This window comes from Podarcis tiliguerta (genome assembly GCF_965153285.1).
Source record: "Podarcis tiliguerta genome assembly, chromosome: 14".
Taxonomy (NCBI): domain Eukaryota; kingdom Metazoa; phylum Chordata; class Lepidosauria; order Squamata; family Lacertidae; genus Podarcis; species Podarcis tiliguerta.
Genome location: NC_139547.1, coordinates 20,949,040 through 20,974,244, shown reverse-complemented (window position 1 = coordinate 20,974,244; position 25,205 = coordinate 20,949,040). Strand labels below are relative to the sequence as shown.

At 43.6% G+C, this 25,205-nt stretch overlaps 1 protein-coding gene across 8 annotated transcripts in view; it reads left to right on the top strand.

Moving 5' to 3' along the window:
• AKAP13 (A-kinase anchoring protein 13) overlaps positions 1-25,205 on the top strand; it is a 240,291-nt gene that overhangs the window by 10,508 nt on the left and 204,578 nt on the right. Inside the window, exon 2 of one of the 8 annotated variants that reach the window (XM_083411733.1) lies at positions 6,166-6,229. The exons of the other annotated variants lie outside the window; for them this stretch is intronic. The gene's annotated coding sequence lies outside the window, so the exon portion shown is untranslated. The remainder of the gene's footprint in view (positions 1-6,165; positions 6,230-25,205) is intronic. 8 annotated transcript variants of the gene reach the window in all.

The window sequence follows — 25,205 nt, the reverse complement described above, 5'->3', positions numbered from 1 at the left end:
TGAACTGCAACTTTGATAAACTATGCAACTTTGTTTGTTTTATATAACATGTACTCTGCAATGTATTTTTTTTTTGTTCGCCAACAGGAACTATGGAGGGTGTGGGGCTCTAGCTTTCCAGCCATTTGAAATCGTCACCAATTCTTTTTCTGTTGACATTCCTATGTAATTTCAAGCCACGTTCACAAGGTCTTGGAACTTGAATGTTCTAATGAAAGGTTAATTCATCAAGAACCAGTGTAGTGATTCGTGGCCGACCACGAATCTCTGGGCGACGGTTCAAATCCCTACTTGGCCATGACTTATTGGACCACTCAGTGTAATCTACTTGACAGGGTCCTTGAGAGTATAAAATGGCTTATTTTGGAACAAAGTCCACACTATCTGGTAGCGGTTCTCCAGGGTTTCAGATGGGGGTCTCTCTCACACCCAGAGATTCTGAGGATTGAACCTGTGGCTTCTGTATGCAAAATAGATGTTCTACCCCAGAGCTGCAGCTCTTGGGAGAGCAGAACCATTTACAGTGGTACCTCGGGTTAAGAACTTAATTCATTCCGGAGGTCCGTTCTTAACCTGAAATTGTTCTTAACCTGAAGCACCACTTTAGCTAATGGGGCCTCCCGCTGCCGCCGCGCCGCTAGAGCACGATTTCTGTTCTCATCCTGAAGCAAAATTCTAAACCGAGGTACTATTTCTGGGTTAGCGGAGTCTGTAACCTGAAGTGTATGTAACCTGAAGCATATGTAACCCAAGGTACTACTGTATATCACCTTGAGCTCCTTAGAGGCAAGGTGAGATATATATGTAAATTTGTACCCAATGCCGCAACCTACCTACTCCCAACCCTTGCAGAATAGAGAGGTCTTAAGTACTTGTTCAAAGGTGCCATGGACAAATTAATAGCATCCTCATGTTGCCATCTCTGTTCATGAATCTGCATCTTTTCTCCTTTTCGGCTACTAAACTTCCTTTCCTAAAATTGATCTGGTTGTTTCTTCATTCCCTGAATAGTTTCTTCGTGGTGGCGGTGTTGATGTTGACTAATGTGCAGTGTGCACTCCCCTTTTGTGCCCTTTCTAAGCCTTTTGAGGGTAACTGCTTAGCAACCGTCCTCGCTTGGTTAATGTTTTTACAGGCTTCTTCTGTGCAGACGTGGGATCTGCTTCAGTGGCTGGAGGTTTGTAATGTTCATCAAGGTCGATGGCCCAAAGCAGTTTAAATCCATGTCTGGATTTAATTCCTTGTTCTCATTTCAAGAGGCCTTTCCTAATAATTAGTGGGCACGGTAATCTTCCATTCTAGTTGTTAATTTGCACCTGATAGGACCAAGAACTCTTAAAAGCCCTTGACTTTTCATTTGAGTTCCCATAATAGTGTCTTCCGTTACTCTGGTTTGATGCTAAAGACCAAAGGCCGGGGATGATTGAAGTGGCAGGATATCTTCACGGGGGCAGTTTTTCAAAAGTGGGTTGGTTAGGAAGCCCAGAGACACATGCCTTCTTAAGACGGGACTGCTCTTTCCACCTTGCATACTTATGGGACCAGATACCTTTCTCTGTAGGTTTGCATTTCAAAGTTGCTCCCGTGCTGCATCCTGCATGTAGCTACATGACTTCTCTCCGAGGTGGCCCAACATTTAATGCACCTGTAAGCATCTTTCAAACCTGTTGTTTGTGTGCATACACTTTTTTTTTTGTAATGCAATCTGAACTTCAAAAAGAAAAGAAATGCTTGTGGCAAAATGGCTGTTTTTTGGCCCTGCGGTAGTGATGCACCTTCTCTTCCAGAACACTAGACCTTACATAATGGCAGTAAAATGGAATTATGCTGTGTCAAGCTATTATCAGAATTGTTGAGCATGTGGCTTAGAAGAAGAAGAAGAAGAGGAGGAGTTTGGATTTGATATCCCATCTTTCACTGCCTTTAAGGAGTCTCAAAGTGGCTAACATTCTCCTTTCCCTTCCTCCCCCACAACAAACACTCTGTGAGGTGAGTGGGGCTGAGAGACTTCAAAGAAGTGTGACTGGCCCAAGGTCACCCAGCAGCTGCATGTGGAGGAGCGGAGACGTGAACCTGGTTCCCCAGATTACGAGACTACCGCTCTTAACCACTACACCACACTGGCTTGTGGGCTAAAAGGTTCTTCTTGTTCATGTGCCAATACTGTTCTCATTTGACCCTTTTCTTGCTATCTGTGTTCTTCAGCTGTGAGTGCGAGAAATGACCTGTAGACTTGTGACATCTGAGAATCTAATCAATTAGATCAGCAGTTCTCAAACATTGCTCTCACAGACCACTTGAACATTGCTGTGGGTTTCTGTGGGCTACTTAATCAGCTTCCTTTGTTCTATAAATTACAGTGCACAACTCAAACTTTAGTAACTGGTATAGGCTTGCTTTTCTAACATGAAAGATGGGCCTGTTTTTGTGAGCAAAGTTATGTGAAGCTGGGTGAAAGACAAAAGTCTGAGAACCCAGAGCTGGGGAACCTTTTTCAGCCAAGGAGCTGCATTTCTGCATTGGCAACCTTCGGGGGCTGCATAATAGTACAGTGGTACCTCAGGTTAAGTACTTATGGTAATTCGTTCCGGAGGTCCGTACTTAACCTGAAACTGTTCTTAACCTGAAGCACCACTTTAGCTAACAGGGCCTCCTGCTGCTGCCGCGCCACCGGAGCACGATTTCTGTTCTCATCCTGAAGCAAAGTTCTTAACCTGAAGCACTATTTCTGGGTTAGCGGAGTCTGTAATCTGAAGTGTATGTAACCTGAAGCGTATGTCACCTGAGGTACCACTGTAGTGGGTGTTACTAGGTGAGGCCATCGTGCCAGTTATAACCTGAGCTGTAGGTTTGCAGAGGTTTGGTTGCTGTTTCCCAGGATGTTGGCACGTGTTTTCCCCCGAAGAATCATGGGAAACATGATTTGTTAAATATGCCTGGAATTTGAAGCTCTGTGAGGGAGAAACCACAATTCCAGGATCCTTTGAGAGGACTCATGTGCTTTAAATGGTGTGATAGATGTGTTTAGAATGTATGGCGTGTGCATCTGCAGATGTACCATTTTAGTCTGATTCTGCTACGGCAGGTAACTTAGAACCCTTCCAGGAGGCTGGTTGGTTGAGCATTCATCCTGATTTCATTACAGGGAGATTAGACAAAGTTGGCTGGATTTGTTAGTGGGGAGGCTAGGCGACATTGTGTCAAAGGAAGTGTTATCTCACACTTTTCCCAGTGCTTTTCACTGTCGCTTTCCTTATCGCTTTCCTTGAGCAAAAGCCTCCCAAATCGGCGTACAGTTGCTCAGACTGAATTTTCTGCTATGCGATTGAGTCGCATCCAAAAAACAGCGACAGCCTGGAGTTGCCCTTAGATAACATTCAGGACTTATTTAGCACCGTATCAGCCATGGTGGAAAACAAAATAATTGAAATGTCAGATGATACTAATCGAGCAAAATAAAAGCAATGTCTGCTGCATCGCCTTAAAATTATGGCAACCCGGTAGAGTGATTTCAATTACTGCTTATTTTTCTTTCTCCCAGCTGCATTAACTGCAGCAAAACAACGGAAGGCAATGTTCTGGGATCTTGGGGGAGTTTTTTTTTGGGGGGGGGAAGGCTGTAACTCAATGACAGAGCATCTGCTTTTCACACAGGAGGTTCCAGTTTCAATCCCTGGCATCTCCAGGTAGGGCTGGGAATGTCCCCTGCCTGGAACCTAGGAGTGATTCTACCAGCAAATGTGGGCAAGGCAACTTCCTGTGTCCAGTAAGCAGCATGTAATGTAAAGTGGGGATACAGAGTTCTTGGTGTGGTCATCCGTCTGTCTCGGGAGACAATGGATTATCTTCTGGAATTCTGCTCTGTGGATATGAAAGGACAATTAATGGTTGCATCATACGGCAACTTCTCTATGGATACCTAAAATGCAGTGTTAGAAACTCAGATATATAAGCTAGGTGCCAAAATGGCTCTTTAAACCAAAGTTACAGTCACTAAAATGGAATGTCTAGTTGTCACTAAGGTCTCTAAAGTCTTATTTTGCAAATGATGGACTGACTGTGATTATCAGTTAAACACCTGGCTAGTTCAGGTGGCAACCTTGAGTTAGGTCAAGAACTTGAGAACAAGAAAAGCCACTTGCTTGATCCAGGGAGATTCCACATATATATTGGCCTATTCCGACCTCTTTTTCTTAATGGTGACTGCTGCTGCTGAGGCTGCACAGGAAAAGCATTTGGGTTTCAGAAATTCATTCAGTTTGTGCAGATAAAATATAACGGATAGGATGGGGTATTAGGGTGTGAAAACAGTCCTGATCCAATGATCCCCAGGTATGCACCTCCAGATGGTGGCGACGTCAGGCATCATCCTGGCACCCAGGCATCTTCACTTGGTTGCAAGTGGTTGAAAGCCAGGTTGCAAAATGCGCCTGGCGCCTGGCTAATTTCAGACACTGCTAAAATGTGACCAAACCTTGCATTTCTCTGCTGGAAGAGCCTTTCAGAAGAATGATCTCCACGTGAGAAGTCCAATTTGTAGGATGTTCAGTATTCTTCAGCAATGCTGGTTTCAGGGGCTTTGTGGGCTGGGGCCTAGCTTAGTGGCTCTTCAAGCACTGATCACAGACATGGCTTCCCCAAAGAATACCTAGGAATGGTAGCTTACCCACAGAGCTACAATTCCAAACACCCTTCACAAACTACAATTCCCAGGATTCTTTGCAGGTAGTGAAGTTCTTTAAATGTATGGTGTGGATATGACCATAGGGCAGAAGTCTTCAATCTTTTCTGATACAGGACCCATGTTTAACCCAAACATACATTTGGAGAACTGCCAAGAGCCCCCCCCCCCCTACTTATCTTAATAAGCTGATTTTAAATCAAATTTTCACAATTAGCCTTCTTTCTTGGGGATTTTTAAATCACCCAGACATGAAGCTCTTGTAACCATTCAGGAAGAGCCAAGTAGGTATTGCTATTAATATGGTTGCTATTATTAGGCCTTTTGTAAATGTTCCCTCAAAGTATCAGATTTGCGTCAAAAACCAGCTCAACTTGTTATCTTACTGCCTTAACCTACGCATTCTGTAAGGACCTCTGCCTGTCCCTCTGAAGGCCAGACTTGGGAGAGAGGATTCATAATTAAAGACCTGGGCGAAAGCAAACCTTGGGTGGTTGCTACGTAAACCTGAGGACCTGAATCTAGAAAATGAAGCTAATGTTCCTGGCGGTCGAGTTGTCAAGGAGTCTTCATTGAAAACAAACAAACCCTCTTTGCTTATCTGTCTGCAAGAACTGAATAGACCCGGGCTATGCTTTGTGGTTGGATTCCTCTGACTCATGAGAGCCCAAAGTGTTTTGAGCCTGGTGGCTGTTCCTGACGTCCACAAGGTTCTGCCTGCAGGTCACTTCCAGCTGACTCTCTGTTAATTATTACTACTGTGCTTCCACATTCCCATTGCACAGCCAGGCAACCTCCATTTGCAGCAACTATAACAATCACAAATTTCCTTTTCGATGGTGGCTTCTTGGGCAACATTCAACTGAACTCTGTGAAGGATCTCCAGACTTTCAGGAGATTTGTCTTCCCAGCTGGGGAGTTCTTGCATAGGTGTCTACTTTTCCCTTTTCTTGCGAGGAATCCTATTCGGAATAAGGTAATTTCCTTTAAAAAAAGGGAAACGCTGACAGCTATGGGAGGCAAGGACTTGAAATCTGGTACGTTTGCCTCGCATAGCTCTTTCAATCTTGTCTCCTAGTTCATTCTTGCAACCCCCGTGACATGAAATCAATAGCTGTCTGACCTTTTTTCAACTATCCCTAATGTTTGTAGGTATACTCAAGTGTTAACCAAGTATCACAGTGCCCTCCCCCCCGTTAAAATCTAAATAATGGAAGGGATGTGCATGCTATCATGCTGTCTTGTCTGAAAGCATTTACTACAAGTATTCTCATAGAAGAGATTTTCAAGTAAAGCTTTTGAATAGGACATTTAAACCATATAAAATGCAGTCTGTCGAATTTATGATATTTCCATTCAACTACTTTTGGCTATCTGAAATACTTCTTATTTATTTATTTACAACATGTAAATTTAATGTTATGTTTCTGTTTTAGCATGTGAATGGCTTGCAATTCTGATAGACAGGCCTCCATCTATTTTAGGGAAGTGGAAGGACTTCCAGATCAGAATTCCCTGGGAAACCAACATCATTGCTTGCCTAGAAATGTGAGTTCTATAGAACTGAAATCTGAAGAATAGCACCTTTCTTTAAAAGGTGGTTACCAGGGACAGATTTGATACCTAGACATCCGAACTGCTCTAAGTACCGTATTTTTTGCTCTATAAGACTCACTTTTTCCCTCCTGAAAAGTAAGGGGAAATGTGTGTGCGTCTTATGGAGTGAATGCAGTCTGCGCAGCTATCACAGAAGCCAGAACAGCAAGAGGGATTGCTGCTTTCACTGCGCAGCAATCCCTCTTGCTGTTCTGGCTTCGGAGATTCAGAATATTTTTTTTCTTGTTTTCCTCCTCCAAAAACTAGTTGCGTCTTGTGGTCTGGTGCACTTTAAAAAAAAAAGTATCTTGCCTTTCTAGAATGACATGGGTTTATCCTTCTGAAACTGTTCTGAAACAATTTCTGAAACATTTTTTATCGTTCTGAAACTGCTCAATAAATAATAATAAAACTTATTTTATAAAGGATGATTGTATCTTTCTAGAGTAGCTCATTTCCCTCTCTGAACAATCCATCCTCTCTTTCGGATGCTGCAAATGGCTGCGATTCGGTTTCTCATTATGACAAAGCGTCTGCAAGGAGTTAGATGGAGCTGACCAAGTATTTTTTTACTGTTTCCTGCTCTGGATTAGAGACTTTTGGCAGGATAAGGGGGACTCTGGGAGCCTGCACATTGCTACTGCTTAGTCATCCATTGCGCTGGTTTATTAAACCTCACTTGGGAAGAGTTTTGCCTTTCTCTGCTAGCTGCTTTATACTTTTTTGGATCCTTCCTTCCCGGAAGTGAAAGCTTTACCCACCCATTGATGAATAATGAATTGAAAACCTGCCTAGTTTCACAGTAATCTCTGTTTACAGCCTTTGGTGCCGTCACAGAAAGGAAGAGTCTAATCGCAGGAGGATTGTGGTAAGCAGGCACACCTGTTTGAATGCCGTGGCTGCTGTCTTTTAGTATCTATCTTTTTAAAAGATGTTGGCTGTTGAATAAATCAGTTGCTTTATCTGGCGTTAGTTTACTATTCACACTTGGAAGTTCTCTTGTGTCAGAAAGCTGGTGGAATAAGCTCTTCAGTCACTTGTTCAAAGAAACAATTTTGGGGGCTATGAAGCCTCATGTTTGAAGTAGGACATGGGATGCCAGTGGAGGAAACAGCCCTTTAGCTAGGTCTGAGTGTATAGCACTACCTTCCTGAAAACAAATTGTTTTTTTAAAAACAAAAATTGCTGGTCATTGTGATATGCTTGAAAATGTATGGGCTAAAGTCATGAAAGTCAGAAGGTGGCTGAATAAAATCTCCAGGGATGGAGGGATGGGGTCTAGCATTCATTCCTGTGACTAGCCAGATTGAGTACAAATGTTCAAACTGGCAAAAAAACTGAATAGATTGTGCTTTCAAGCTACAAGTGTTTAAGCAACCATAAACCTCCTTTCCTTCTCCCACCAAGTGGACACTTGAAGTATCTACGTCTTCTTCTTTGGTGATCATTCATAGCCAAGTAAGATTGTCTTCCATAAACACGGTTCTAACAATGAGTCCGTAAGTGACTGTGGAGGCCAATTCTGGATCCACACGTCCTTCCACAGCGGGGACATTGGTTTCCGGGCGGGAGTTGATCATGGTGTGGATTTGCCAAGTGTGCCTTCCTCTTAGCACGTTTCTCCCTTGCGTCCTGAGTTCCAGAGTCTTCAAAGCCCATGGCACCTTTTGTAAAGGCTGTTCTCCAATTGGAGCGCTTGCAGGCAAGTGTTTCCCAGTTGTTGTTTATACTACATTTTTTTAGATTTGCCTTGAGACAGTCTTTGAACCTTTGCTAGTTCGACAGGAACAAGGTGCACAGAGCAAATGAGATGATTTATATCTTCCTTACATGGTACCATCAGCCTACACGCCCATGTTCAAGAATAACAGATGTAAAATGGGTAGTTTGCTGCCCCCAGAAACTTGATGATCCACATTTAAACAGTGTGAGGAGGTGGTAACAGGTGGAAGACTGTAAGAGGAAGAAACTTGAATGACCAGGGATGTGTGTGGGCAACGGAAGCAAGCTTTCTCAATTATAAACCTGAAAGGGATTGGTGTAGGTTTCTGGGCTCATACCAGTTTTATGATATGACATGGTCAAGTGAAGACAAGCAGCAAAACATACCACCAGTCACTTTAGTCGGGGCTGGAGCTGAATTTAAGGAGGGTACTATGGAAAGTGGCAAATCGGGCACCAGATGCTAAATCCAAGTTGTATGTGCTGTGTGTATATGTGTGAGAGATTTTGTGCTGTGTGTATATGTGTGAGAGATTTTTATCCACCCTGTCTTCAGTTCAACTAAACAGATCCTGGCAGAATGATTAGAGGTTGAGAAATGCAAATCTATAGCCGGGTAGTGAAGTCTATTTGCCCGAAACGTTTGGCAGTGTTCTTGACTCAAAGCAGCTGTCTATTTCCTCCTTAGCTTTTTTCATATTTTCCTCAACAGTTGTCTCAGGCAGTGGTATCTGTATTTGGAAAGGATCTTGTTATGAAGTTGGTCTGAGTTTGGTAAACGTTTGGGAAGCCTATTCCTTACACTTGAGTTTCTTGGAGAGGAGGGGTTATAAATGAAACTAACAATTCCACAAAGCACCAGGTTAAATATGGTCAAACAATGAATTATCTTAATAAATAGAATAACACTAAAAAAAAAAAAAAGCTGCTGGCCCGGAACACAAAATCCTAATAATAGGAATATTATTATTATTTTAAAAAATTGCAGGTAGCTATTGCTCCATTAGAAAAAAATAGAGTAGTGATTGCTTAGTGGCAAATTCAGAAGTGCAGTGTCCCTTCATGATAGCCACAGATTATACAACCGTCTGAGATTACACAGTAATCGTATAATTACACAATGATAATGATTTGGGATGCATTGGAATCATCAGTGCAGATCTTCATGTGTTGCCCATCAGCAAGGGGTGCCAACAATAGGGGGCTCTGGGTGTCTGAGCACCCACATTTATTTGTTGTGGGTGCTCAGCACCCACACTGCAGGGCTCCCGATGCAATCTCCGAGGTCTCTCAAGGCCTCAGACAGCATCTCCAGACCTTGGAACCTGATTTCTGGTGGCACCTTTTACAGAGTTGGACCAATGTTCTACCTAGCTCAGTACTGTCTACACCAGCGGCAGAGATAAAGAAGGGACATAGTGCAATGCTCATTCAATTCAGAGTATCTCCAAGTAGGAGATGGATCAAATGAAGGCAAGATGGATCAAGGGTTTGCTTTGGTGCACAGCAGCTTCTTACATTCCTTTGAGTATTGTTGATAAGAGACAGAGGAGGAGAATGGTAGAGCTAAGCATGAAAGAGGTGAGCTGGACGCAAGCCTCTTTTTACTTGCAATGCCTTGCTCTTCCACCAAATAGCTCAGAGGGGCTTGTGTTTTTATATCAAGGAGTAGAACTGGATTGTGGTTTTTAAAAACCACTTTCTGAGCCACGTGTTTGCTCTCTTAAAGCACGTATAGCAAGGAAGGAAGTGGTGGGGAGTCTGCCATGGGCAGAGTTGACAGAAGTTAGTGGAGATGTGCAAAAAAGTTTGCATGTTGACACTTTTTTTTTGGTCTCTGAAGTTCTTGCACTTTCTACCCCTCTTTATTGATTAAATAAAATGTAATAGTCTCTGAAAAAATAAATGAATAAACATAGCATTGAGTTTAGAGTGTCATTTTACATAAAACAGTAACGGTCAGTGTTTGCTCTCCACATACATGTTAGCAAATTTCTCCCACCCAATTTTGCAAACATGTCTTGCACTTTCTGAAAGACCCCATTCTAAGATGACAGGCATTTGCTCATCCATTAACATCTATTACAGCTGAGTGTTGTTACTTAATCTTTTTTGACGTGTTTCAATTCATATGTGTGTTCTTGTGCTTAGGAACACAGTCAAGGCCGGATTTAGGTTTGATGAGGCCCTAAGCTACTGAAGGTAATAGGGCCCTTTCTATGTCCAGCTGTCTTTTGTCAACAACAAATTGTTGCTTTTGTGTGTGTTGAGTATATGCTATATGGTAATTTATGGACCTAATAGGTATCTAAAGCCATTTGACATGTTGCCATACAACCAGTCCAAGCAGAATGTAGGCACCCTATATATAGAAATGAGCAAACCAGTGATATTTTAGGGAGCAGGCTAGCAGGCGGGGCCCATTACTTAAATCATAGGAGCCTACACAACACACAACACTGTTGCTGTATGTAGGTTTTATTTTATTTTATCTGGAAATGTACATCCAGTTTTTTCCCTTTAATTTTTTGGGGGGCCCCCAAGAGAGTGGGGCCCTAAGCTATAGCTTGTTTAGCTTATATGTAAATCCAGCACTGAACACAGGGGGCTGCTTTCTGTTGAGTCGGACATTAAACCATGTAGCTAAGTGCTGTCAGCAAGGAGTGGCGGAAGCTCTGCAGGCAGAAATCTTTCCAAGCCCTGCCTGACGATGCTGTGGGGACTGGACCTGGACCGTGGTTTTTTTTTGCATTTATATCCTGTACATGTGGTTTCCAGGCTGTCACTTATCTGGCCATTGACTGGCTCCCGACCTGCTTAGCTTCACCAAGGTGATGGCCTCCTGAGACTTTTCCGCGGCTCTGTGACCTTTCAGAGCTGCATTTTTATCTGTCTTAATCCCCCCTCTCTGAAATGCATATATACAGAAGTGTGTAGTGGTCCAGGATTGGGTGAGAGCGGAGGTGGCTGAAGACCCATTACTATTTGTGCAGCAGATCCCCGTCTCCAGGGTCCTAGACCAATTTGCATGGTTGTAGGTGCAATGCTGGCAGCATACCACCTAATGGGGCAAGGCATTGTAAAATATGTATCACAGTGCAGACTATTTATTTGCATGAATCCATGTTGGCAGATTTAATTTATTTATAATGGACTTTTGACACATAATATTGCAATTGTATAAAGCTAGGGCTTATTTAACTGTAGACTGAGGAACAATCTGTAAATATTTTAAATTGAACCTCTCACCACTTGTCAATTAGGGCAGTTTGCATGATAATACTGCGTATAGAATGCCTGTACAGCAAACTATTACAATATATTTATCAGTATACTATTTAAGACCCTTAAAATATAGTATTTAAGACCCTTCCTTTCCCAAAGCCACCCCAAAAAGTAGACATTGCAGTACTTTTTGGAAGGCCACATTTTGACCTGTGGCGGTGGAGGGAAGATGAGCGGCGCGAAAGGTCTGGCTATGGAGATGGACTGCTTAAAATGGCGCTCAGCCAGCTCAGCCCAGCCCCCTTCTTCCTCTAGGCAGGGCGGGGAGAAGCCAGGAGGAGGGAGGGAGGAGGCGTAGCTGGGGTGTGTGCGAGGGGTGGGGAAATGGAATGGCGCAGGGGGGGAAATGGCGCAGCCGGAACGAGCAGAATCCTCACGCCGATCCACGGACAGTCTGCAGGCCAGATCCTGAAGGTGATTGGGCCTGATCCGACCCCTGGGCTTTAGTTTGCCGACCCCTTACCTAGAGAATTGCTGTTTTTTTCTGTGTATGACTAGGTTTCCCCCCTTAAAAATAATGTCAGAAATTAGGGGGCATGTTATACATGGGGGAGTCTTATAGACTGGAAAAAATACGGTAATTCTAGAGGATTGAAGCCAATTGCTGAAAAGACCCTCTTCCAACTGTTGAACTAAGTAAATGAGGGTATATATGTAACTTAAGGCTAGGCAGTAGTCTTCTGTCTACTGTTTGCTGTCCATGAATTGGCTGGTTTCTCCACAATAGAAATTAATTTTATTTAGAAAGACGTATGGAGTGAAAAACAGCTGCTCTACCTATTCTGGGCAACGCTGACCCAAGATCTGAACATTTGAAGACCCGCCAGCTTGAGCACTCTCAACTTCACCTGTCTTTATCAGTTCTGGCCTTTTAAATTTAAAAAATGGATAAGCGCAATTGCTAAGCAAATAAGGGAAGTGCTTTCCCACATGACGGCTCGGAACGGAGGAGTTCTGCTGGTGCCAGTATTATTGAGGCTCTATTGTTGGCTCTGACAAGTCATCAAAGGAAACGGAATTCCCATATCAACTTGTTATTAATGCTGGAAGTGTTTACAAGCTCAGTTCAGGTTTACTTAGCAGCCAAGAGAGGTGCGACTATTGATAAAAACTCGGAAGTTGGAGATTATAGCCCCAATTTGGACACAATGCTTGGTGTCCGCTGAATGTCTTTTTTCTTCTTCATGCTCTCTCTCCCTCTCCCTCTCCCTCTCTCTCCACCAATGTTCTTGTTAGGTATATAAATATGGAAATGCTGTATGGCACTGATTTCTCTCTGTGTAACTGTTTTTTCCAGGGATCCATCGACTTAAATTTCTCATTAGATTGGCAGATAAGATGGCACAAGCAACTAGTTTGCAACTTTCCTTACTAATCTTCTTTAGTTTCTCCTCAATTTTGGATACATGTTTTAAGTCATTGCGGCGCATTCAAAGTATGTAAATAATCTTTGTACTTCAAGAACTATCCTGCTGGTCACCTCACAGTGGAATCACTATTTGAACAGGGATAACTTAGCTGATCTATGCTTTCATAGATCGGATAACTACAACGTGATTTTCCTTTGAAAACTGTCCATAAACTTCAATTAGCACAGAATTTATTTGTTAAATTTATTCCCTGCCCTTCCTCCCTAATGAGCCTAAGGTTGCAGATGCAATGCTGTTAAAGCATTAAAGTTAAAACGAACTAGCAAGTTTAAAACATCTGACAGCAATATTCTCTCGGCAATAGTTTCAAAGGTGCCTAGAACAGATACATTCAGCCTTCAAATGCCCAGGCAGACAGGAATGTTTTTAAACACCACCTGAAAGTTATAGAGAGGGGGGTCAGGCACATCTTACCAGGAAAGGCACTCCACAAGCAGGGAGCCACCACAGAGAAGGCCCTGTTGTGGGTCTGTGCCAACCAGACAACACTGAGTGACAATTCATATACAATAATCCTGCAACTTTCACACATTTAACTTGTGCACATTCAGCTTTATGCATGTGGCAAAATGTTTTTTTATCTGAGGCTTTCCTTTGAGAGGTTCAGAGGGTGGCAACGAGGGAAGAGGCTTCATTTTGGTTCCGAGTTAAAAGCTTTTCTCAGTCTTTGATGATAATGCTTGCCTGTTTTTAGTTTCTGGTTCTGCTGCTGGACTTTTGTAGATTTTCTTAACAAATTGCACGCTGCTATTATTATTATTATTATTATTAACCTTACCACCATCCATTCTTATGCTCCTAAAAATTGTAGTATGTCGCTCAGAGACCTTTTGTATGTCACCAATAACAAACAAGTTCAATAAATAACAATAATGTGGGATCTTCTCTGGAATAGCTTTCCTGTCAGATTTGCCTCCATGGAAAAGTTACATGGATAATTGGTTCAGACCTGCTAAAGACTAAGTCATCCTGTAATTGCCTAATGTGGTGACAGATTGGCGCAGCATCTCTGAATCAGTAACGGGGGGGATGGGGGAGGAAGCAGCCTGAGCACACCTAAAGCTGCCTTGTTCTGAGTCAGAACATTAGTTCATCTATCCCAGTGTTGTCAATTCTGAATAGCAGTCGTTCTCCACTGTCAGGTGAAAGTCTTTCAGATCCTTTAACCAAGTGTTGAACCTGAGGATTGACTGTGTACAGAGTACAGGTGTACCTCTGGATGCAAACAGGATCCGTTCTGGAGCTCTGTTCGCATCCTGAAGCGAATGCAACCTGCGTCCGCACGTCTGCGTGTGCGCAGGTCATGATTTGCCGCTTCTGCGCATGCGCATGATGTCATTTTGAGCGTCTGCACATGTGCAGGCGGTGAAACCCAGAAGTAACGCACAACCCGAAAATGCTTAACCCGAAGCTACTTCAACGCGATGTATGACTGTATATGCTCTTTCACTGGCCTATGGGGTATGATTTGAACTGCTGAGAACAAATGGATCCGTCTTAAGTGTGCTTCTTGAATAATTACTTGTCTTTATATCCTGCCAGCCTTTGGTCCTGGAATCAAAAACGGTATACAGTGGTACCTCGGGTTAAGTACTTAATTTGTTTCGGAGGTCTGTTCTTAACCTGAAGCACCACTTTAGCTAATGGGGCCTCCTGCTGCCACTGCGCTGCTGGAGCACGATTTCTGTTCTCATCCTGAAGCAAAGTTCTTAACCTGAAGCACTATTTTCTGGGTTAATCCTATTTTTACAGGATTCTGTAACCTGAAGTGTATGTAACTTGAAGCGTATGTAACCCGAGGTACCACTGTACATGTTTCAAGGCACTCTTCTATCCAGGCACTGATCTGCTTAGCTTCAACAAGGTGGTAGCTTCACGTGGCTCTGGAACATACCCTGGGAACGATACTCAATTTAATTAAGGATTGGCACAACAAAGGCTGTGACTTGATAGAACCAACTCCCTTGCAAAGTCTGCAGGATGAGTAGACTCCATCCTGGAAAAAACATTGCAACACTTCTATGTTCTAGGAAACGCCCAGTGGGTGTGTTTTTGGATCAAACTAAAAACACACATGGAGAAGCTGTACGCTTTGCTGGGGCTGACTTGCACCCAGTTTCCAAACACTATTGTCTAGAGTGTATATGCATTTGAGTACCATTGTGTTTGTAGTGGATAAGTCTGGACTAAGACTGGGGGCACCTAGGTTCAAATTTCTTCTTGGTCATAAAGCTTGTTTGGCTGGTTTGGGGCTGATTGCCTTCTCCTAGCTTCAGTCTCTCAGGGTTGAGAAATTAGTGGTTAATTTGCAAACCACTTAGAGGAAGAACAGAATACAAATGTGATAGATAAATAATACAAGCAAGCCCATTTTTTCCTGGAGTAGCTCAACCCAGGAAGGAGAACATACCCTTTTCACCTTTTACCTATTCTGATTATTTGGACTAGTTTGATGTCTTTCCCCGACTTCTGGAGGAGTGGTGACAGTACAGGAACTAATGTGTTCCTTGGCCTTTTCTGCGTTCCTGTGGCCTCCACTCTTAAAACTTTCATCTGCTGTGGAGATTGGTCTCATTCCCAAGGCTGTTTTGTTCTGGAGTGCATTGTACCTGACAAGAGTCCTGCTGGATCAAGCCAGACACCCATCTAGTCCAGCACTCTGTTCTCATAGAGGCCAACCAATAACCGCATGAGCACAGCAGTGCTCTTGCCACTTGCAATTCTCTGCCGTTCAGAAGCATGCTACCTAAGTACAGGGAGAAGAACATAGCCACCAGAAGTTCGTGGCCTGCAAGTGGGTCTTCTCTGCGGCAGCTCCTAAGCTGTGGAATTCCCCCACCCCAAAGTTGTACATGTCAGCTTCCTTATGCAGCTTTCAGCAAATGCTGAGGATGTGTCTCTTTGACACTTGAGATGTGTGTTTTCAGGATCCACCCTATAATTTGCTTTAACTGGTACTGACTTCTGAATTTTAAATGGTTGTAACCTGTCGTAGGACCTGGTGTTGAAAAGGGGTTAAAAAATATGACGACAGTAGTTTTGGCCATCCTTGTGACGTTGGACTCTTATTCCCACCCTCTTCGGCCAGTGTGGTCGGTGGTTAGGGAAGGTGAGAGGAGCAGTCAAGCAACATAGAGAGGCACAGGGTCCCCATTTCTCCAAAGGGATTGGAAAACGGAGATATGAGACATTGGATAAGGATGCTGCTCCTGAAGACCTTGCTTTTTGTCAACTGGTCACAGGTAGCTCAGTTTCAACTTTTTCTCATACAGGTGGAATTGCTGAACATTTGGAAAATCAGGTTGGCCCACGGGCATGAGCCAGCTCTTGCAGTCTCCTTGTGTCCATGCTATTACATAATCCATTGCATAACCAAAAGAACCTGACTAAATTAAAACCTGGTTAACATTTTCTTTTCTCTTCAGTCCCATGCTTGCCTTCTCTCTGCCTGCAGCTGTATGGCCTAACTGAAATCTACCATGATGTTTATGAATAAGCAAACCATGCTGCTGTGAGTTTGGACTTGTAGTAAGAGCCCTTATTGAACCTATATGGCCCATTTGGTGATGTGGGCGTACAACAGATGGCTCAGCATTAGGGGCAAGTGTGTGTGTGGGGGGGTCACACTTTGTATGGGGCTTGTAAATAACCACTCTCCTGGTGGTGCACAAGGCTGTCCTCTAGGTGACTAGATAGGGATGCTATACAGTCATTAGGACTTCTCAATAACTCTTTATTTTTATAGCTCCAAAAGAGCTGTTATTGGGCCTGGCAGCAGTTTCGAGGTGTGTGTGAATGTACCGTACTTAAATTGGGGGAACTGTGTGTGGGATGAGAGGATTAAACACATCCTTGCCAGCATTGTTCAGTTCAAAGTCAATGCTGATCTTATGTGGCAATTGCAGTTGGATCTTCATTTGGAAAGCACTGATGTTATCTTGGGTCCTTGCCCTTATGGGAAGAAGATGCTCTCGGGGCTCTATATATTCTGTGCTAAAAGACTAATCTGTATTAAGACTATCTGTACTAAGATGACCCGAATTATGTGATGCTTAAAAATTATGCAAGTTAAAGGAATCTGGTGGGTGTTTTGCAAATTTCATTCAGCTTTTGCTAGTCAGAAAAGGAGTGAGAAGAAGCTATATTGGACACTTGAAAGCCAGAGTGTCGACCACTGGGAATTTTATTCCGAGCTTCTGAATTTCACAGCAGACATTGCCGATGCTCTTGCTCGTTTGAGGGGTACAATGTTGTGGTTCCTTCCTTTAAAAAGAAAGAAAAGACATCTGACACGTTCTCTGCTGAATTCTTTGTTCAGTATCACATTGTGCAATCTATTCTGCTGGATTGCAGTGCACAGACTGTTTCCTGAGAAGACAATTTCGCATTGAATCTTCGTTTCTGTCATCTTGTAGGCAGTGTAATAAATGGCCCTTACTGGGTTTTTGTGTGTGTGATATTTTCTTTCGCAGGCGATCATTAGGTGTGTGGTGGCTGTAATATTTTGCTAATGCATGTGGTGTTTAGGTGAAGTGGATGTCACGAATGGAGCTGAATTATAGCCTATTAATCCCCCTTAATGCGCTGCAAGATCAAGCCTTTCCTCTAATGAAAAAAAAAAAATCAATCTCTACTCCTTCCACCTCCAAAAGCCTTTTACTGGTTTTATACTTCCCACCTGAAGGTTGCAGAGTTCTCTATATTCTTCACATCCCGTTTCACTTCTGAGTTGTTGTAGATTATGGCAATGTTAGCGGCATGCGTGTGTTTGTGTAGGTTTTTCTTTTCTTTTTTTAAGTCACACTGCACTGAGTTAAAACACAAACAATCCATCTGGTTGTACTCTGCTCTGGAAAGGAAGAGCTTGTTCAGAGTCCTTACTCGAAATTGAGTTTCCAGATGCTGTAAAGCTTCCTATTCCCTTCCAGATAATAAAGTACTTTACCAGGCATGCTAGTGGTGAACTCTGTTCCATCTGCACTCACCCTGCTTGACCAATGTCCGTTCTTTTCACTACCCTGTAAGTCCATTCCCACATGCATTTGAATTTGTATTTTTTATGCAATTCTTTCATTTGTCACAGAATTGTAGAGTTGGAAAGGGAGCCCCAAGGGCCATCTAGTCCAGCCCCCTGCAATGCGAAGGTGTGGCGTGCATGGCTCTCCCCCTCATTCAGTCGTCACAGCAACCCTGTTAAGTATGTTAGGCTGAGAGGCAGTGACTGGTCGCCCAGTGAGTTTTATGGCTGAGTTGGGATTTGAACACTGGTCTCACAGGCCCTCATCTGACGCTCTAACCACTACAGCACACTGCCTGTCAGTGGGAGGAGCAATTTCGGTTATAGCAGTACGCGGTCCCTTTTGTGTTTGTCTCTGCCTTTTGATTTTTTCTTCTTCAAATTTCTGTTATGGCCATTAAATAGCAACAAGGCATGCGTGTAGATAGCTGTGTGCACACTTTAAAAAAATCCCTTTTGAGGAAGTTCACATGCATACAGTCAGGAAGTTGTAAATTTGCTTGTGCAGTTTTGGAGTTGGGGGTTATGTGAAAATCTATTCAAATCTACTGTTTCCTGCAACTATATGACAACATCCCTCTGTGCAGGAGCATGCTAAGCACAGTAAGATAGTAAGTGAAAGCAATTGTAAATTCTCAGCACACATTTTTCAGGTCGCTGGTGTGGAGATGTTTAATGTGTGATGCTTTCTGCAAATCTGAGGAAGGAGCAAAGTGCGGTTCTGTTCAGGAGCACAGCAAAAATAGGAGCACTGCTGGAAAGGAAACATTGTGGAGTTGTGGGTGTGGAAGGGGGAGTGGCAGAAAGTGATGGTTGAGCTGCCACCCCCACCCCCCCCAAAACACCAAAATAAAAAATCTGCAACCCTGAGTGGAGCAGTTTGGAGCCCAATTTCCCCCAAAGTTATCAACAAAACTTTAGGTTCCGCTTACCAAAAAGCTCTCCAAGGACACAAGTGTCCAATTTTGCTTCACCCTCTTTTTCAAGATGCATCTTTAGGGTGTGCAGCTACACATCTTCAATAAGAAAATGGTTGGACTTGCTGCCTTTGTTTCTGAGGTTTTATTTTTCTAACCGCGGCTGTTGAGCCTTGCCACCCCTTCCTGCCGAATAAGTCTTAAGTGCCTTATCTGCTGTATTGTAAACCCTTCTTCTGGTTGTCTTAACAGCCTCTCTCGCCCAGGGGGAGAGAGAGATGTATAAAAAGGGTCTTTTCACTACCAAACAGGAAGCAGAATGAATAGCAGGAACTTCTGATAATGCACCGTCTGTGTAAAAGAAAGAAAGAAAAAGAGCCAAGTGTGTGTGTGTGTGTGTGTGTGTGTGTGTGTGTTGGTGTTGTGTGTATGGCGTTGAGCAACGAGGAGGGGGAATTTGTCTCTGTGAAATGTACCAGAGCGATGATTAGACCCACAGGAGGTATCCAAGACTTGCTGAGTGTAATTAATACTTGTGGCTGAAGAATGTTCCCTCTTCAACTAATTATAAACTTGCTACCCAAAGTGCTGACCCAGGAAATAGCTGCCTGGGTTTTTTTTTTTCTACACAAGAAGTTCCCATATCCGTACTTGAGGGTGCTATGATACCACTTTAAACAGTTGTGGCTTCCCCCAAAGAATTCTGGGAGCTGTAGTTTCTCAAGAGTGCTGAGAGTCGTTTGGAGGTTCCTGCTTCCTTCACAGGGAAGTCCCTCTTCACAAGGAACTGTGAGAACTTTCCTCTACTTTTCCCATGCAGTGCGTAATTTCATAAGCTTCTCTTGTGCCACCTCCTACTCAGCTTTTTTCTAAGCTAAAAAGTCCGAAACGTTGCAACCTTTCCTCATAGAGTTGCTCCAGTCCCTTGATGGTCTTGGTTGTGCTTTTATGCACCTTTTCCAGTGCTACGGTATTTAAACCCTGTGTATCAGGTGCTTAGGAAAGGCGTTCCTGATGTAGAGATGCTGGTGTGTGGTTGCCTGCCAGAACTTGTAGCTGCCAGGCCACTACCCCCTTCCTTGCTGACATCAGTTAACGCTGAGTTTCCAAGGCATGTCCACCATCTCCCAAGCCCAAAGCAAACAGTAATTTAGGTTTGATTCCCTGCCCTCTTCTCCAGCTCCCTTCTCAGTAGGATGGCTGAAGCTAGTCTCCCTTGTCCCTGTGCAAAATGCTAAGAGCATCTCCACAGTGCAGTGTAAACATGGAAAAAAGCCCCACACTCCTTGAGCTTGGGAGCAGGCAGTGGAGATGATCTATTTCTGCGGCTGCACTGGGCTTCCAATGTGTTCAGAGAGCCTTGGAAGCACAGCATGGCAGACACTGTGTTTGAGTGAGCTTTCCCCCTCCATTTGTGGCACTCCTGGATGCCATGCAGAAGTCTACAACTGACCATAGTTTCCTCTCCCCCCCCCACCCCAAACCAGGGAACTCTGGTTACCAGCTTTGGAGCAACCCAGGATCTTAAACCACAGTTTGATTGGTTTCTATGTTCCGAAGCTGCCAACTGTACTTTCCTGGTGTTGGAGGAAACAGGAATTTCTAGTTAATTGGTGACTTCTGTGTTGCGTTCAGGTAGATCGCTGAGGGAGGGCAGAAGAACCTGTGTGTGTCTTTGGGGTTGCGGGCGAGAGGGAGCAAAAAGCTAAGAGATGATGATCTGAATCCGGACAGGCAAACCCGACTCTTTCTGCTCAATCTTGTAACCGCAGGTGGGATGTAGGGATTCTAACCTACAATTGTGCAGTGCTTTGAAGGAATCTGAATTATCCTTTCCTAGCAAAACCTTGGAATTTTGCTTTGTGCTTCATGGCAAAATATATTGTGCATCAGTAGTCTCCGTTGGCAGCTGAGAGTGGAGAGAGTGTATTTGGGGGGGCCCTGTTCTCCTTTGCCTTTGCTTGGGTTCCTAAAGCTAGTTAAATATTTTCCTGGCTTCTGTTTTGTCGCTCATCTTAAGGTATGTTTTGGAGCAAGGAAGCAATAATAAAATGACATATGCTGATGTTTGCCAAAGCTCTGCAAGCTCAGCGTACGAAACTGTGCAGACCTACCTGATAAATATTCCAGCCTGGTAGCTTTAATGAGGGAAGGGCCTAATTAAGTCTACAGTCTGTTCAGCTTTCAAGTTGGGTCCAGAGCGGTAATGCTTTTTACACTGGAAAGTTAAACACTGTCATTATTCAACAGCGAAAAGCGCACACAGAGCTGACATTGTTTCTGCCTCCTTTTGATTTAATAATCATTTGTAGCAGGTTTGATGGGCTGTTAGCTGGTGTCTGTTCTTTTGCAGAGGGACTTTTCCTTATATACAAAGACATGCTCTGTGCGATGGCGCCTTGTTCGCGTGATTCATGTTTTGTGTAATATACTACCATTGATTCAGAGGTGCGTGTGCACGTGTGGGTTTGTAGTGGAGGAGGAGTGAAAACATTTTGGGTACAAATCTTTTGTAGCTCAACTGCTTCCAGAACAAATTTCCATTAACTCCTAAGTCTTGCAAGGAAAACTCACAAGACTAGAAATCTATACACTTTTTAACTGGCCTCTTAACTTCATGTAAGTATATACCCAAGTCATCAGAGTCGCAATCCATAAGTCATTTGGACACCAGCCCCACCGTCATTGGTGGGACTTACTCCCAGGAAACTGAGTGCAGCTAGGATTGCATATGTGGGGCATGGAAAATAGAGAACTAACTTGAAACATACGAAACTGCCTTGACTTAAGTCAGACCACTGGTCCACCAATAGCTTGGTATTACATAGATTACTGCAACATGCTTTCTGCAGGGTTGCCCTTGAGTCTGGTCCAGAAGCTTTAGCTAGTATTGAGTGCTGCAGCTAGACTGATGATGGGAATAGAGTAGCACCAACACAAAGGGATTAAAAGGCCTGCACTGGCTTCCCATCTGCTACTGGGCCAGATTCAAGATTCTTGTACAGAGCCCTGAATAATTTACATCAGGTAATTTAAGAAAGGTATCCTTAGATCAGCTGGAGGAGCACCATTAATGGTCCCTTATAGACCAGAAGCATGACTCATGTCAGCAAGAACTCATGCCTTCAGTGTTGTAGGCCATTTCTATAGAACTCCCTTCCACTAGAAGTTAGGCACAGTCCCTGCTGAGTTTAGGACATTGGTTAAAACCATTTCATTTCAGGAGGCCTTTGCATCACAAATGCTTCTCTGGTGGTTTGTGTGTTGTTGTTTTTTAATTTTACATTCCTGAGGTTTTAAATTTTAGAGGTTTAGTGTAGGTTTTCAATTTTGTATTTTGCATATATTTATCCTTGCAAGCCTCTTTGAGACCTAGGTGGTGGAAAGCAAGGTGTGATACAGATTCATAGATGTTGGGTTTTAAGTACATCCCTGAGTGAAAAGCAAGCGATTCAAATTGGCTGGATTTTTGCCTTTCTTCATTACAAGACGTCAAAGGAGCTGTGTTGGGATCAAACCAAATATCTACCTAGTTCAGCTTTTTATTTATACAGTGGTTAACCAGATGCTTGCAAGCAGAACCTGGGTGCAACAGCAGTCTCCTACTCTTCTCCCCAAATAGCTGGTGTTTAGTAGCATCATCCTCTGATACTGGGGCTGATACAGCCATCATGATTGGTAGCCTTAATCCAGAATTAAAGCCATCTGGGTATCTTGGCCATTGTTGTATCTTGTGGGTGCAAATTCCATTGATTTAATGCCAGAATCTCCCACCTTTCAGCTTCATTGGATAACCCTACTTCTATTATTGTGAGAAGATGGGAGGTAATTGCTTATGGGCTTCCTGGTCTGTGGTTTGGGGGTTGCGAACTAATGTGGTATAATGACTAAGACTACGATCTCGGAGTTCAGGTGTTTTAAGATGGTATCAAAGCCGTGTTGAACACACAGGATGGCCTTGAAACAATCCACAATCTCTTGTCACTAAATCTCCCTTCTCCTTTGTATTGGATGTTGACTTACCATTGCAGGGTTTCAGTGGTTACTGAAATGTTATATAGATTGCTTTAAATGCATAGGTCTCAGGAAAAGGTACTTACTATATAACTGCCTATCATCTCTCTCTCTCTCTCTCTCTCTCTGTGTGTGTGTGTGTGTATGGAGGATGGTAAACTTTGAACAGGTGTTTGCTGCTCCAGTTAATTTAGTCATGTTTGGGGACACCTCAGCACATAATGGATGTGCTAAATGCACGTTTGTCAATGTTAAACTGCGGATTGCAGGTGACTTGTTCTTAAGTTGCATCATTAGTAGTAAAACGAGTTGGTTTTGCTGCTTTGTGGAATGTATGAAACTTGCTCTTTTTTTTACAGTACTTTATACCGGGGTGGATAGATTTGAGTCGTCTTATCACATCTACTTTTATTTTTTTCTTTTCTTCTGGAACTTGAGGAGCAACCAACCAGCAACAGGTGCAGAGACTTGTAGTTAGAATTAAAGAACAATCTGAGCACACTCCGAGCCTAGGAATGGCTTTTTCAGTACTGGAGTTGCACTGCACTCACTGACCTTCCATGTACAAGTCCAGCTCTCATTGGGTTTTTTCACTGGAAAAAAATTGGTGGTTTGCTATTGTTAAACAATTGGGCATCTGAAATCCTTGCCAATCATCCGGAGATCTACCAGTAGATCCTGTTCTACCTTGCATCCACTTCTGCTTTAGGCCAGTCACCCTTGGACATATATATACACACCGTATTTTTCGCTCTATAAGACGCACCAGACCATAAGACGCACCTAGTTTTGGGAGGAGGAAAACAAGAAAAAAAATATTCTGAATCCCAGAAGCCAGAACAGCAAGAGGAATCGCTGTGCAGCGAAAGCAACAATCCCTCTTGCTGTTCTGGCTTCTGTGATAGCTGCGAAGGCTGCATTCGCTCCATAAGACGCACACACATTTCCCCTTACTTTTTAGGAGGGAAAAAGGGAGTCTTATAGAGCAAAAAATACGGTATATAGCAGTTGAGCTTCCAGTTTGTTGAACAAAGCAGGGTATTGCAGAAAACTTCAACAAGGCTTCTTCCATTGCAGCCTTGAAGCACCTTTTTGGAATTGCATCTCTGTGTGCCGTTGTTGTGTTGATAAACAGAGGGAGCTATGGAGAGGCACCCTTTCTCACTGTGTAATAAAAATCCTCAGCTTGGCAGTCAAATCTGCACCCTCCCCAGAAACAGTGTGAACCTCTCAGTTGTCATTTCATAAGCCAGGATATGTGTGTGTGTGTGTGTGTGTGTGTGTGTGTGTGTGTGTGTAGTGGTGGATACAGCTGTGAGACCTGCTTGTAGTCTAGTGTAGGGGGAATGTGGGAATCTGATTCACCACCATTTTTCAGGAAGGGCCATTGCTTAGTGGCGGAGCATGCATTCAGACGGTAACTGGTTCAGTCCCCAGCATCTCCAAGTGGGAGTGGACCCTCTCTGAAACGGTGGAGAGCTGCTGTCAGTCAGTGCTTAGTTAGATGGACCTAATAGTCTGACTTGGTATAAGCCAGCAGCTTCCCTTTGTTCCTTTATCATCTCCTAAAATGGTATCTCCATCAAAACATGTTACTGACTGGTGAGTTTGCAGGGGGAAGACATCTGCACAGTAGTGACCTTGCAGGCATTTTGGAGCATTAACATATGGGGAGAACTGTTGTAGCAACATGCTTGCTTTCCAGAGGAAGTTCTGCAAGGATTCCTGCTCTTTTCTCCAGATGTGTTTTCTTTGGAAAGGCTGGAGCCCTTAACTTGTTTGTGCTGGGCTCTCTTTGGGCCTCTTTGGCTAACAATGCGACTTTAAGTTTGGTCTGTTTGCAGAGCGTGTCCATTAAATCCCCCTTTCCTGCTCAGAATAAATATTGCCAGGGGGTTCCCTTTCCCTCTCCTATCTCTTTTTCCTGGACTCTAAAAGGTTTTAACTGGCTTCCCAAAACAAGCTGAGAGCCCCCTCCAGGGGTCTTTTTTATTGTGCATTCATGATTGCTTGTGCTCATGATGGTATCAGGGTGGTTATACGTGATCACGCTTTCGATATGGTTGGGGGCAAGCATACACTTTCATTTCCAATCAGTGCAAAGCTTCCTATAGCTTCCTGCTGAAATCCTGTAACCGTCCATACCACAAATGTTCTGTGCTTTTTTTGGCCTTGTTTTTGTTGCGCTATAGTGCAGGAATGTCCCTCCAGATGGCAATAATGTGGTAACACTGGGGAAGCTTTTCAGAACAGCTAGTGAAGCAGTATGAAGCGGACTGTCGTGAACACACTGTTATTGCATCAGTGACATGTTGCAGAATAGGTAAAGGTAAAGGGACCCCTGATCATTAGGTCCAGTTGTGGCCGACTCTGGTTGCGGCGCTCATCTCGCTTTATTGGCCAAGGGAGTCTGCGTGCAGCTTTTGGGTCATGTGGCCAGCATGACTAAGCTGCTTCTGGCGAACCAGAGCAGCAGCGCATGGAAACGCCGTTTACCTTCCTGCTGGAGCGGCACCTATTTATCTACTTGCACTTTGACGTGC